At 42.9% G+C, this 13,721-nt stretch overlaps 1 protein-coding gene across 1 annotated transcript in view; it reads right to left on the bottom strand.

Annotated features, from left to right (window-relative positions):
• Positions 1-13,721, bottom strand: part of LOC128215890 (uncharacterized) — a 199,565-nt gene that overhangs the window by 83,421 nt on the left and 102,423 nt on the right.

Genomic DNA, 13,721 nt, shown 5'->3' with positions numbered 1-13,721 from the left:
CCAAAATGGCTTTTACAGCAGCAAATTTCGATTTTCGAGCTCTATTTTCGCCTACTCAGGACAAAAGCTCCAACTATCGAAATAGCACACATTGTAGGGCTCGTGGCCTAGTTCATCCCTGCACTTTTCGTTATGGTCCCCTTACTCGAATTTTCGGGTCAGTGCGTCCCCAAAATGGCTTTTACAGCAGCAAATTTCGATTTTCGAGCTCTATTTTCGCCTACTCAGGACAAAAGCTCCAACTATCGAAATAGCACACATTGTAGGGCTCGTGGCCTAGTTCATCCCTGCACTTTTCGTTATGGTCCCCTTACTCGAATTTTCGGGTCAGTGCGTCCCCAAAATGGCTTTTACAGCAGCAAATTTCGATTTTCGAGCTCTATTTTCGCCTACTCAGGACAAAAGCTCCAACTATCGAAATAGCACACATTGTAGGGCTCGTGGCCTAGTTCATCCCTGCACTTTTCGTTATGGTCCCCTTACTCGAATTTTCGGGTCAGTGCGTCCCCAAAATGGCTTTTACAGCAGCAAATTTCGATTTTCGAGCTCTATTTTCGCCTACTCAGGACAAAAGCTCCAACTATCGAAATAGCACACATTGTAGGGCTCGTGGCCTAGTTCATCCCTGCACTTTTCGTTATGGTCCCCTTACTCGAATTTTCGGGTCAGTGCGTCCCCAAAATGGCTTTTACAGCAGCAAATTTCGATTTTCGAGCTCTATTTTCGCCTACTCAGGACAAAAGCTCCAACTATCGAAATAGCACACATTGTAGGGCTCGTGGCCTAGTTCATCCCTGCACTTTTCGTTATGGTCCCCTTACTCGAATTTTCGGGTCAGTGCGTCCCCAAAATGGCTTTTACAGCAGCAAATTTCGATTTTCGAGCTCTATTTTCGCCTACTCAGGACAAAAGCTCCAACTATCGAAATAGCACACATTGTAGGGCTCGTGGCCTAGTTCATCCCTGCACTTTTCGTTATGGTCCCCTTACTCGAATTTTCGGGTCAGTGCGTCCCCAAAATGGCTTTTACAGCAGCAAATTTCGATTTTCGAGCTCTATTTTCGCCTACTCAGGACAAAAGCTCCAACTATCGAAATAGCACACATTGTAGGGCTCGTGGCCTAGTTCATCCCTGCACTTTTCGTTATGGTCCCCTTACTCGAATTTTCGGGTCAGTGCGTCCCCAAAATGGCTTTTACAGCAGCAAATTTCGATTTTCGAGCTCTATTTTCGCCTACTCAGGACAAAAGCTCCAACTATCGAAATAGCACACATTGTAGGGCTCGTGGCCTAGTTCATCCCTGCACTTTTCGTTATGGTCCCCTTACTCGAATTTTCGGGTCAGTGCGTCCCCAAAATGGCTTTTACAGCAGCAAATTTCGATTTTCGAGCTCTATTTTCGCCTACTCAGGACAAAAGCTCCAACTATCGAAATAGCACACATTGTAGGGCTCGTGGCCTAGTTCATCCCTGCACTTTTCGTTATGGTCCCCTTACTCGAATTTTCGGGTCAGTGCGTCCCCAAAATGGCTTTTACAGCAGCAAATTTCGATTTTCGAGCTCTATTTTCGCCTACTCAGGACAAAAGCTCCAACTATCGAAATAGCACACATTGTAGGGCTCGTGGCCTAGTTCATCCCTGCACTTTTCGTTATGGTCCCCTTACTCGAATTTTCGGGTCAGTGCGTCCCCAAAATGGCTTTTACAGCAGCAAATTTCGATTTTCGAGCTCTATTTTCGCCTACTCAGGACAAAAGCTCCAACTATCGAAATAGCACACATTGTAGGGCTCGTGGCCTAGTTCATCCCTGCACTTTTCGTTATGGTCCCCTTACTCGAATTTTCGGGTCAGTGCGTCCCCAAAATGGCTTTTACAGCAGCAAATTTCGATTTTCGAGCTCTATTTTCGCCTACTCAGGACAAAAGCTCCAACTATCGAAATAGCACACATTGTAGGGCTCGTGGCCTAGTTCATCCCTGCACTTTTCGTTATGGTCCCCTTACTCGAATTTTCGGGTCAGTGCGTCCCCAAAATGGCTTTTACAGCAGCAAATTTCGATTTTCGAGCTCTATTTTCGCCTACTCAGGACAAAAGCTCCAACTATCGAAATAGCACACATTGTAGGGCTCGTGGCCTAGTTCATCCCTGCACTTTTCGTTATGGTCCCCTTACTCGAATTTTCGGGTCAGTGCGTCCCCAAAATGGCTTTTACAGCAGCAAATTTCGATTTTCGAGCTCTATTTTCGCCTACTCAGGACAAAAGCTCCAACTATCGAAATAGCACACATTGTAGGGCTCGTGGCCTAGTTCATCCCTGCACTTTTCGTTATGGTCCCCTTACTCGAATTTTCGGGTCAGTGCGTCCCAAAATGGCTTTTACAGCAGCAAATTTCGATTTTCGAGCTCTATTTTCGCCTACTCAGGACAAAAGCTCCAACTATCGAAATAGCACACATTGTAGGGCTCGTGGCCTAGTTCATCCCTGCACTTTTCGTTATGGTCCCCTTACTCGAATTTTCGGGTCAGTGCGTCCCCAAAATGGCTTTTACAGCAGCAAATTTCGATTTTCGAGCTCTATTTTCGCCTACTCAGGACAAAAGCTCCAACTATCGAAATAGCACACATTGTAGGGCTCGTGGCCTAGTTCATCCCTGCACTTTTCGTTATGGTCCCCTTACTCGAATTTTCGGGTCAGTGCGTCCCCAAAATGGCTTTTACAGCAGCAAATTTCGATTTTCGAGCTCTATTTTCGCCTACTCAGGACAAAAGCTCCAACTATCGAAATAGCACACATTGTAGGGCTCGTGGCCTAGTTCATCCCTGCACTTTTCGTTATGGTCCCCTTACTCGAATTTTCGGGTCAGTGCGTCCCAAAATGGCTTTTACAGCAGCAAATTTCGATTTTCGAGCTCTATTTTCGCCTACTCAGGACAAAAGCTCCAACTATCGAAATAGCACACATTGTAGGGCTCGTGGCCTAGTTCATCCCTGCACTTTTCGTTATGGTCCCCTTACTCGAATTTTCGGGTCAGTGCGTCCCCAAAATGGCTTTTACAGCAGCAAATTTCGATTTTCGAGCTCTATTTTCGCCTACTCAGGACAAAAGCTCCAACTATCGAAATAGCACACATTGTAGGGCTCGTGGCCTAGTTCATCCCTGCACTTTTCGTTATGGTCCCCTTACTCGAATTTTCGGGTCAGTGCGTCCCCAAAATGGCTTTTACAGCAGCAAATTTCGATTTTCGAGCTCTATTTTCGCCTACTCAGGACAAAAGCTCCAACTATCGAAATAGCACACATTGTAGGGCTCGTGGCCTAGTTCATCCCTGCACTTTTCGTTATGGTCCCCTTACTCGAATTTTCGGGTCAGTGCGTCCCAAAATGGCTTTTACAGCAGCAAATTTCGATTTTCGAGCTCTATTTTCGCCTACTCAGGACAAAAGCTCCAACTATCGAAATAGCACACATTGTAGGGCTCGTGGCCTAGTTCATCCCTGCACTTTTCGTTATGGTCCCCTTACTCGAATTTTCGGGTCAGTGCGTCCCCAAAATGGCTTTTACAGCAGCAAATTTCGATTTTCGAGCTCTATTTTCGCCTACTCAGGACAAAAGCTCCAACTATCGAAATAGCACACATTGTAGGGCTCGTGGCCTAGTTCATCCCTGCACTTTTCGTTATGGTCCCCTTACTCGAATTTTCGGGTCAGTGCGTCCCCAAAATGGCTTTTACAGCAGCAAATTTCGATTTTCGAGCTCTATTTTCGCCTACTCAGGACAAAAGCTCCAACTATCGAAATAGCACACATTGTAGGGCTCGTGGCCTAGTTCATCCCTGCACTTTTCGTTATGGTCCCCTTACTCGAATTTTCGGGTCAGTGCGTCCCCAAAATGGCTTTTACAGCAGCAAATTTCGATTTTCGAGCTCTATTTTCGCCTACTCAGGACAAAAGCTCCAACTATCGAAATAGCACACATTGTAGGGCTCGTGGCCTAGTTCATCCCTGCACTTTTCGTTATGGTCCCCTTACTCGAATTTTCGGGTCAGTGCGTCCCCAAAATGGCTTTTACAGCAGCAAATTTCGATTTTCGAGCTCTATTTTCGCCTACTCAGGACAAAAGCTCCAACTATCGAAATAGCACACATTGTAGGGCTCGTGGCCTAGTTCATCCCTGCACTTTTCGTTATGGTCCCCTTACTCGAATTTTCGGGTCAGTGCGTCCCCAAAATGGCTTTTACAGCAGCAAATTTCGATTTTCGAGCTCTATTTTCGCCTACTCAGGACAAAAGCTCCAACTATCGAAATAGCACACATTGTAGGGCTCGTGGCCTAGTTCATCCCTGCACTTTTCGTTATGGTCCCCTTACTCGAATTTTCGGGTCAGTGCGTCCCAAAATGGCTTTTACAGCAGCAAATTTCGATTTTCGAGCTCTATTTTCGCCTACTCAGGACAAAAGCTCCAACTATCGAAATAGCACACATTGTAGGGCTCGTGGCCTAGTTCATCCCTGCACTTTTCGTTATGGTCCCCTTACTCGAATTTTCGGGTCAGTGCGTCCCCAAAATGGCTTTTACAGCAGCAAATTTCGATTTTCGAGCTCTATTTTCGCCTACTCAGGACAAAAGCTCCAACTATCGAAATAGCACACATTGTAGGGCTCGTGGCCTAGTTCATCCCTGCACTTTTCGTTATGGTCCCCTTACTCGAATTTTCGGGTCAGTGCGTCCCCAAAATGGCTTTTACAGCAGCAAATTTCGATTTTCGAGCTCTATTTTCGCCTACTCAGGACAAAAGCTCCAACTATCGAAATAGCACACATTGTAGGGCTCGTGGCCTAGTCATCATCCCTGCACTTTTCGTTATGGTCCCCTTACTCGAATTTTCGGGTCAGTGCGTCCCCAAAATGGCTTTTACAGCAGCAAATTTCGATTTTCGAGCTCTATTTTCGCCTACTCAGGACAAAAGCTCCAACTATCGAAATAGCACACATTGTAGGGCTCGTGGCCTAGTTCATCCCTGCACTTTTCGTTATGGTCCCCTTACTCGAATTTTCGGGTCAGTGCGTCCCCAAAATGGCTTTTACAGCAGCAAATTTCGATTTTCGAGCTCTATTTTCGCCTACTCAGGACAAAAGCTCCAACTATCGAAATAGCACACATTGTAGGGCTCGTGGCCTAGTTCATCCCTGCACTTTTCGTTATGGTCCCCTTACTCGAATTTTCGGGTCAGTGCGTCCCCAAAATGGCTTTTACAGCAGCAAATTTCGATTTTCGAGCTCTATTTTCGCCTACTCAGGACAAAAGCTCCAACTATCGAAATAGCACACATTGTAGGGCTCGTGGCCTAGTTCATCCCTGCACTTTTCGTTATGGTCCCCTTACTCGAATTTTCGGGTCAGTGCGTCCCCAAAATGGCTTTTACAGCAGCAAATTTCGATTTTCGAGCTCTATTTTCGCCTACTCAGGACAAAAGCTCCAACTATCGAAATAGCACACATTGTAGGGCTCGTGGCCTAGTTCATCCCTGCACTTTTCGTTATGGTCCCCTTACTCGAATTTTCGGGTCAGTGCGTCCCCAAAATGGCTTTTACAGCAGCAAATTTCGATTTTCGAGCTCTATTTTCGCCTACTCAGGACAAAAGCTCCAACTATCGAAATAGCACACATTGTAGGGCTCGTGGCCTAGTTCATCCCTGCACTTTTCGTTATGGTCCCCTTACTCGAATTTTCGGGTCAGTGCGTCCCCAAAATGGCTTTTACAGCAGCAAATTTCGATTTTCGAGCTCTATTTTCGCCTACTCAGGACAAAAGCTCCAACTATCGAAATAGCACACATTGTAGGGCTCGTGGCCTAGTTCATCCCTGCACTTTTCGTTATGGTCCCCTTACTCGAATTTTCGGGTCAGTGCGTCCCCAAAATGGCTTTTACAGCAGCAAATTTCGATTTTCGAGCTCTATTTTCGCCTACTCAGGACAAAAGCTCCAACTATCGAAATAGCACACATTGTAGGGCTCGTGGCCTAGTTCATCCCTGCACTTTTCGTTATGGTCCCCTTACGAATTTTCGGGTCAGTGCGTCCCCAAAATGGCTTTTACAGCAGCAAATTTCGATTTTCGAGCTCTATTTTCGCCTACTCAGGACAAAAGCTCCAACTATCGAAATAGCACACATTGTAGGGCTCGTGGCCTAGTTCATCCCTGCACTTTTCGTTATGGTCCCCTTACTCGAATTTTCGGGTCAGTGCGTCCCCAAAATGGCTTTTACAGCAGCAAATTTCGATTTTCGAGCTCTATTTTCGCCTACTCAGGACAAAAGCTCCAACTATCGAAATAGCACACATTGTAGGGCTCGTGGCCTAGTTCATCCCTGCACTTTTCGTTATGGTCCCCTTACTCGAATTTTCGGGTCAGTGCGTCCCCAAAATGGCTTTTACAGCAGCAAATTTCGATTTTCGAGCTCTATTTTCGCCTACTCAGGACAAAAGCTCCAACTATCGAAATAGCACACATTGTAGGGCTCGTGGCCTAGTTCATCCCTGCACTTTTCGTTATGGTCCCCTTACTCGAATTTTCGGGTCAGTGCGTCCCCAAAATGGCTTTTACAGCAGCAAATTTCGATTTTCGAGCTCTATTTTCGCCTACTCAGGACAAAAGCTCCAACTATCGAAATAGCACACATTGTAGGGCTCGTGGCCTAGTTCATCCCTGCACTTTTCGTTATGGTCCCCTTACTCGAATTTTCGGGTCAGTGCGTCCCCAAAATGGCTTTTACAGCAGCAAATTTCGATTTTCGAGCTCTATTTTCGCCTACTCAGGACAAAAGCTCCAACTATCGAAATAGCACACATTGTAGGGCTCGTGGCCTAGTTCATCCCTGCACTTTTCGTTATGGTCCCCTTACTCGAATTTTCGGGTCAGTGCGTCCCCAAAATGGCTTTTACAGCAGCAAATTTCGATTTTCGAGCTCTATTTTCGCCTACTCAGGACAAAAGCTCCAACTATCGAAATAGCACACATTGTAGGGCTCGTGGCCTAGTTCATCCCTGCACTTTTCGTTATGGTCCCCTTACTCGAATTTTCGGGTCAGTGCGTCCCCAAAATGGCTTTTACAGCAGCAAATTTCGATTTTCGAGCTCTATTTTCGCCTACTCAGGACAAAAGCTCCAACTATCGAAATAGCACACATTGTAGGGCTCGTGGCCTAGTTCATCCCTGCACTTTTCGTTATGGTCCCCTTACTCGAATTTTCGGGTCAGTGCGTCCCCAAAATGGCTTTTACAGCAGCAAATTTCGATTTTCGAGCTCTATTTTCGCCTACTCAGGACAAAAGCTCCAACTATCGAAATAGCACACATTGTAGGGCTCGTGGCCTAGTTCATCCCTGCACTTTTCGTTATGGTCCCCTTACTCGAGATTTTCGGGTCAGTGCGTCCCCAAAATGGCTTTTACAGCAGCAAATTTCGATTTTCGAGCTCTATTTTCGCCTACTCAGGACAAAAGCTCCAACTATCGAAATAGCACACATTGTAGGGCTCGTGGCCTAGTTCATCCCTGCACTTTTCGTTATGGTCCCCTTACTCGAATTTTCGGGTCAGTGCGTCCCCAAAATGGCTTTTACAGCAGCAAATTTCGATTTTCGAGCTCTATTTTCGCCTACTCAGGACAAAAGCTCCAACTATCGAAATAGCACACATTGTAGGGCTCGTGGCCTAGTTCATCCCTGCACTTTTCGTTATGGTCCCCTTACTCGAATTTTCGGGTCAGTGCGTCCCCAAAATGGCTTTTACAGCAGCAAATTTCGATTTTCGAGCTCTATTTTCGCCTACTCAGGACAAAAGCTCCAACTATCGAAATAGCACACATTGTAGGGCTCGTGGCCTAGTTCATCCCTGCACTTTTCGTTATGGTCCCCTTACTCGAATTTTCGGGTCAGTGCGTCCCCAAAATGGCTTTTACAGCAGCAAATTTCGATTTTCGAGCTCTATTTTCGCCTACTCAGGACAAAAGCTCCAACTATCGAAATAGCACATTGTAGGGCTCGTGGCCTAGTTCATCCCTGCACTTTTCGTTATGGTCCCCTTACTCGAATTTTCGGGTCAGTGCGTCCCCAAAATGGCTTTTACAGCAGCAAATTTCGATTTTCGAGCTCTATTTTCGCCTACTCAGGACAAAAGCTCCAACTATCGAAATAGCACACATTGTAGGGCTCGTGGCCTAGTTCATCCCTGCACTTTTCGTTATGGTCCCCTTACTCGAATTTTCGGTCAGTGCGTCCCCAAAATGGCTTTTACAGCAGCAAATTTCGATTTTCGAGCTCTATTTTCGCCTACTCAGGACAAAAGCTCCAACTATCGAAATAGCACACATTGTAGGGCTCGTGGCCTAGTTCATCCCTGCACTTTTCGTTATGGTCCCCTTACTCGAATTTTCGGGTCAGTGCGTCCCAAAATGGCTTTTACAGCAGCAAATTTCGATTTTCGAGCTCTATTTTCGCCTACTCAGGACAAAAGCTCCAACTATCGAAATAGCACACATTGTAGGGCTCGTGGCCTAGTTCATCCCTGCACTTTTCGTTATGGTCCCCTTACTCGAATTTTCGGGTCAGTGCGTCCCCAAAATGGCTTTTACAGCAGCAAATTTCGATTTTCGAGCTCTATTTTCGCCTACTCAGGACAAAAGCTCCAACTATCGAAATAGCACACATTGTAGGGCTCGTGGCCTAGTTCATCCCTGCACTTTTCGTTATGGTCCCCTTACTCGAATTTTCGGGTCAGTGCGTCCCCAAAATGGCTTTTACAGCAGCAAATTTCGATTTTCGAGCTCTATTTTCGCCTACTCAGGACAAAAGCTCCAACTATCGAAATAGCACACATTGTAGGGCTCGTGGCCTAGTTCATCCCTGCACTTTTCGTTATGGTCCCCTTACTCGAATTTTCGGGTCAGTGCGTCCCCAAAATGGCTTTTACAGCAGCAAATTTCGATTTTCGAGCTCTATTTTCGCCTACTCAGGACAAAAGCTCCAACTATCGAAATAGCACACATTGTAGGGCTCGTGGCCTAGTTCATCCCTGCACTTTTCGTTATGGTCCCCTTACTCGAATTTTCGGGTCAGTGCGTCCCCAAAATGGCTTTTACAGCAGCAAATTTCGATTTTCGAGCTCTATTTTCGCCTACTCAGGACAAAAGCTCCAACTATCGAAATAGCACACATTGTAGGGCTCGTGGCCTAGTTCATCCCTGCACTTTTCGTTATGGTCCCCTTACTCGAATTTTCGGGTCAGTGCGTCCCCAAAATGGCTTTTACAGCAGCAAATTTCGATTTTCGAGCTCTATTTTCGCCTACTCAGGACAAAAGCTCCAACTATCGAAATAGCACACATTGTAGGGCTCGTGGCCTAGTTCATCCCTGCACTTTTCGTTATGGTCCCCTTACTCGAATTTTCGGGTCAGTGCGTCCCCAAAATGGCTTTTACAGCAGCAAATTTCGATTTTCGAGCTCTATTTTCGCCTACTCAGGACAAAAGCTCCAACTATCGAAATAGCACACATTGTAGGGCTCGTGGCCTAGTTCATCCCTGCACTTTTCGTTATGGTCCCCTTACTCGAATTTTCGGGTCAGTGCGTCCCCAAAATGGCTTTTACAGCAGCAAATTTCGATTTTCGAGCTCTATTTTCGCCTACTCAGGACAAAAGCTCCAACTATCGAAATAGCACACATTGTAGGGCTCGTGGCCTAGTTCATCCCTGCACTTTTCGTTATGGTCCCCTTACTCGAATTTTCGGGTCAGTGCGTCCCCAAAATGGCTTTTACAGCAGCAAATTTCGATTTTCGAGCTCTATTTTCGCCTACTCAGGACAAAAGCTCCAACTATCGAAATAGCACACATTGTAGGGCTCGTGGCCTAGTTCATCCCTGCACTTTTCGTTATGGTCCCCTTACTCGAATTTCGGGTCAGTGCGTCCCCAAAATGGCTTTTACAGCAGCAAATTTCGATTTTCGAGCTCTATTTTCGCCTACTCAGGACAAAAGCTCCAACTATCGAAATAGCACACATTGTAGGGCTCGTGGCCTAGTTCATCCCTGCACTTTTCGTTATGGTCCCCTTACTCGAATTTTCGGGTCAGTGCGTCCCCAAAATGGCTTTTACAGCAGCAAATTTCGATTTTCGAGCTCTATTTTCGCCTACTCAGGACAAAAGCTCCAACTATCGAAATAGCACACATTGTAGGGCTCGTGGCCTAGTTCATCCCTGCACTTTTCGTTATGGTCCCCTTACTCGAATTTTCGGGTCAGTGCGTCCCCAAAATGGCTTTTACAGCAGCAAATTTCGATTTTCGAGCTCTATTTTCGCCTACTCAGGACAAAAGCTCCAACTATCGAAATAGCACACATTGTAGGGCTCGTGGCCTAGTTCATCCCTGCACTTTTCGTTATGGTCCCCTTACTCGAATTTTCGGGTCAGTGCGTCCCCAAAATGGCTTTTACAGCAGCAAATTTCGATTTTCGAGCTCTATTTTCGCCTACTCAGGACAAAAGCTCCAACTATCGAAATAGCACACATTGTAGGGCTCGTGGCCTAGTTCATCCTGCACTTTTCGTTATGGTCCCCTTACTCGAATTTTCGGGTCAGTGCGTCCCCAAAATGGCTTTTACAGCAGCAAATTTCGATTTTCGAGCTCTATTTTCGCCTACTCAGGACAAAGCTCCAACTATCGAAATAGCACACATTGTAGGGCTCGTGGCCTAGTTCATCCCTGCACTTTTCGTCCGCATGGTATTTGAACATTTATCATACCTACTCGTAAGATAGTCAAATCTTAGGCATTGTAGTTTCCACTATCAATAAAGATTACGTTTAGTTGGTAGGTCCCGTTGGTCGAGAAATTGTTCTTTCGCAAGAAAATAACTGTGTTGGTGGACCGCTTATCAAAAAGACCCGAAGTAATCAAAAGTTTACCAAACATTAAGCTAAAACAGTAAAATCTCATTTTTTCTTACCACTATTTATATTCCTATAAACAGCTGGAAAGCATACAATGATTAACTAAAGTAGTATATAGTTCATATAATCATTATATTCATATTTAAAAAATGCAGCTAGCTGCCAGCAGCTAGCTGCCAGCAGCATATCAACTTGCTGCTGGCAGCTTGCTGCTATGCTGTTGTGCTGCTAACTTCACGCACATCTTCGGAAAGTTATTTACATTGATACTTAATATAATAGACTTTGAAATTTGTTGAAAAACATGATATCTGATAAGTAAATTTCAAGCTGGTTTCAGACCTACGTTCTCGACAGTTGATAATTTGTTCGTATTAAAAATGCTTATAGATTATCTGCATGTCTCACGCAAAAAGCTATTCTGTGCGTGCATAGATCTGAAAGCTGCATTTGATTCTATTAATAGAAGTTTGCTATGGTTAAAATTAGAGAACTATTGTATTCATGGAAAGTTTTTTAATGTTGTAAAAAAATATGTACGAAAAGGCCCAAAGTTGTGTTCGAGTAATGGAACATGCCGGACTTACTTCCCATGTTGTATAGGGGTCAGACAAGGAGAAAGTTATCCCCCTTATTGTTTTCGTTTTTGTAAATGATCTACATGACTATTTTCAAATAGCACAGTTGTTGATGGCTTGATTATTACAAAACACGACGATGATCAAAGATTAAACCAAAATTCTTATTTTCCAGTAGATTGCCTAGATACGAGTTCACTCTTTGTAATGCTAATATTGATGTAGTGTCTGAATATAAATATCTAGGAGTGATATTTGGTAGAAGGGTTTTTTTTTTTGTAAAGCTAAAGAACATATTGCAAAGCAAGCAACAAAGGCCATGTTTAGTCTATTAAAAAAAGCAAAAACATTATGTCTATCTATTGATCTACAGATTGATTTGTTTAAGAAAATTGTAAAACCAATTTATATTATATGGATGTGAAGTGTGGGGCTACGGAAATAATCATATTTTAGAAAAGTACAGTTGAATTTTTTGAAGTATGTACTACTATTAAAAGCAGTACACCAAACTGTATGGTATATGGCGAAACGGTGTAAAGCCATTGCAAATAGATATTGATATTCAAATGATCAGTTATTGGTCAAAGCTTATAGCCCCACACTGTACAAAACTTCAGTATCTGTTTATTATGTTATGCTAAGTTATATGTATGACAATAGAATTAGAAACAATGAATTTCAATGGATAAAACATATACAAAACATATTTATTAAATGTGGTATGAATAATATTTGGAAAAGTCATGAGTTCCCAAACATATTATGGCTTAAAAGATCCGTCAAATGAAATTATCTGATCTTTTCAAAAACGAGTGGTATTCTACTTAAATACGTCAAGAAATGCTGTAGCTATAGACTGTTTAAAAAGAATTTTGAATTCGAAGAATATTAGTTAAAACACCTGCTAAAGTTTTTGTGTACCAATTGAAGTAGGAAGCTGGAACAATATAGAACTGAATGATAGAAAATGCGAACTTTGTGATAAAAAACAGATTGGTGATGAATTTCATTATTTAGGCCTAAAAAAAATATATGTCTGTTTCCTGTAACATGCTGAAAAAAGATGGGTCGTAGGTAGGGATTTTTTTTTTTTTTTTTTTTTTTTTTTTTTTTTTTTTAATGTCAGAATGATCCAAGATTCAAGTTTTTTCAGGTGAATATTTATTTAATAAGAATTCAGTGTGATATATAGATTCAATCTTTCTGCCACTTATAAGCTATAAAACTGCTAGCTGACAGCCATCAAAAACATAAAATACATCATCATTGTAATAAATCAAGACTAAGTGATTTTTTCACATTTATATATAGTGAAGCTTGACAAAGAAACAGCATGTTTATCAGTTATTTTTAGCCATGGTACATGTATTTCAGTTGTATAATGCATCCTGTTGAAGGGCAAGCCATGTTCGACCTTCAGCGGTGGCAACATTATGTGCAATTTGAGCATTGTCAGTATGTTCACCAGGGAAGCAGTTCATCTTGAGACTTTGCAAATATAACCCAGAAAGAGTGAATCAAAGAACATTTAGACAATTTATTTTGGCAAATGTTTAAACAAAACTTTCAAAATGCATACATTTTCTAATAATAAAAACATGATATTATTGCACAGACTATTTAAGATAGACTGTGTAATAATATCAAGTTATATTACAATTAAATGTACATGACAACTATTATAAAATAAAATGCTGTTACAACAAGAACAGGCAAGAATCTCCACAAAACATAATTTTATATAAATCAATACTTCGATTGATAAATGACTAGAATCAATGACTAAACCATTTAACTCTTAGAGGCTGTCAGAATTGTACAGATCTTTGGGATCAGTGTAGACCCATGGTCTACGCTGTTCACTGCTTGGACACTTAAACCTTACCTGCTGACTCGACAGTGAACAGTGTAAAATAACAGATTGGACTGGAATATGTTTAAATAGACTAGAATCAGTATCAAAAAAAGCTTAGACTGACTAATAAAAAGTAATACCATTTCTTTTTTAAACAGTAAAACAGCAAACTAGTACACGTACAGTACCTTAAATAGTTTCCACAACTTATTTTTTTTAACAATTTTCAGTGTTTTAAAAGATCTGCTGTATTAGATCCACTGTTCATTCTGTAAAAATCTCAAGCACGATAATCAATGTAACATTCAATAGAATACCTTTGTTGTTGTTTTTTTCCTTTTC

The sequence above is a fragment of the Mya arenaria genome, chromosome 14 (genome assembly GCF_026914265.1).
Source record: "Mya arenaria isolate MELC-2E11 chromosome 14, ASM2691426v1".
Lineage (NCBI taxonomy): Eukaryota > Metazoa > Mollusca > Bivalvia > Myida > Myidae > Mya > Mya arenaria.
Note: the sequence above shows the minus strand (reverse complement) of the source record. Positions and strands in the feature narration are given on the sequence as shown.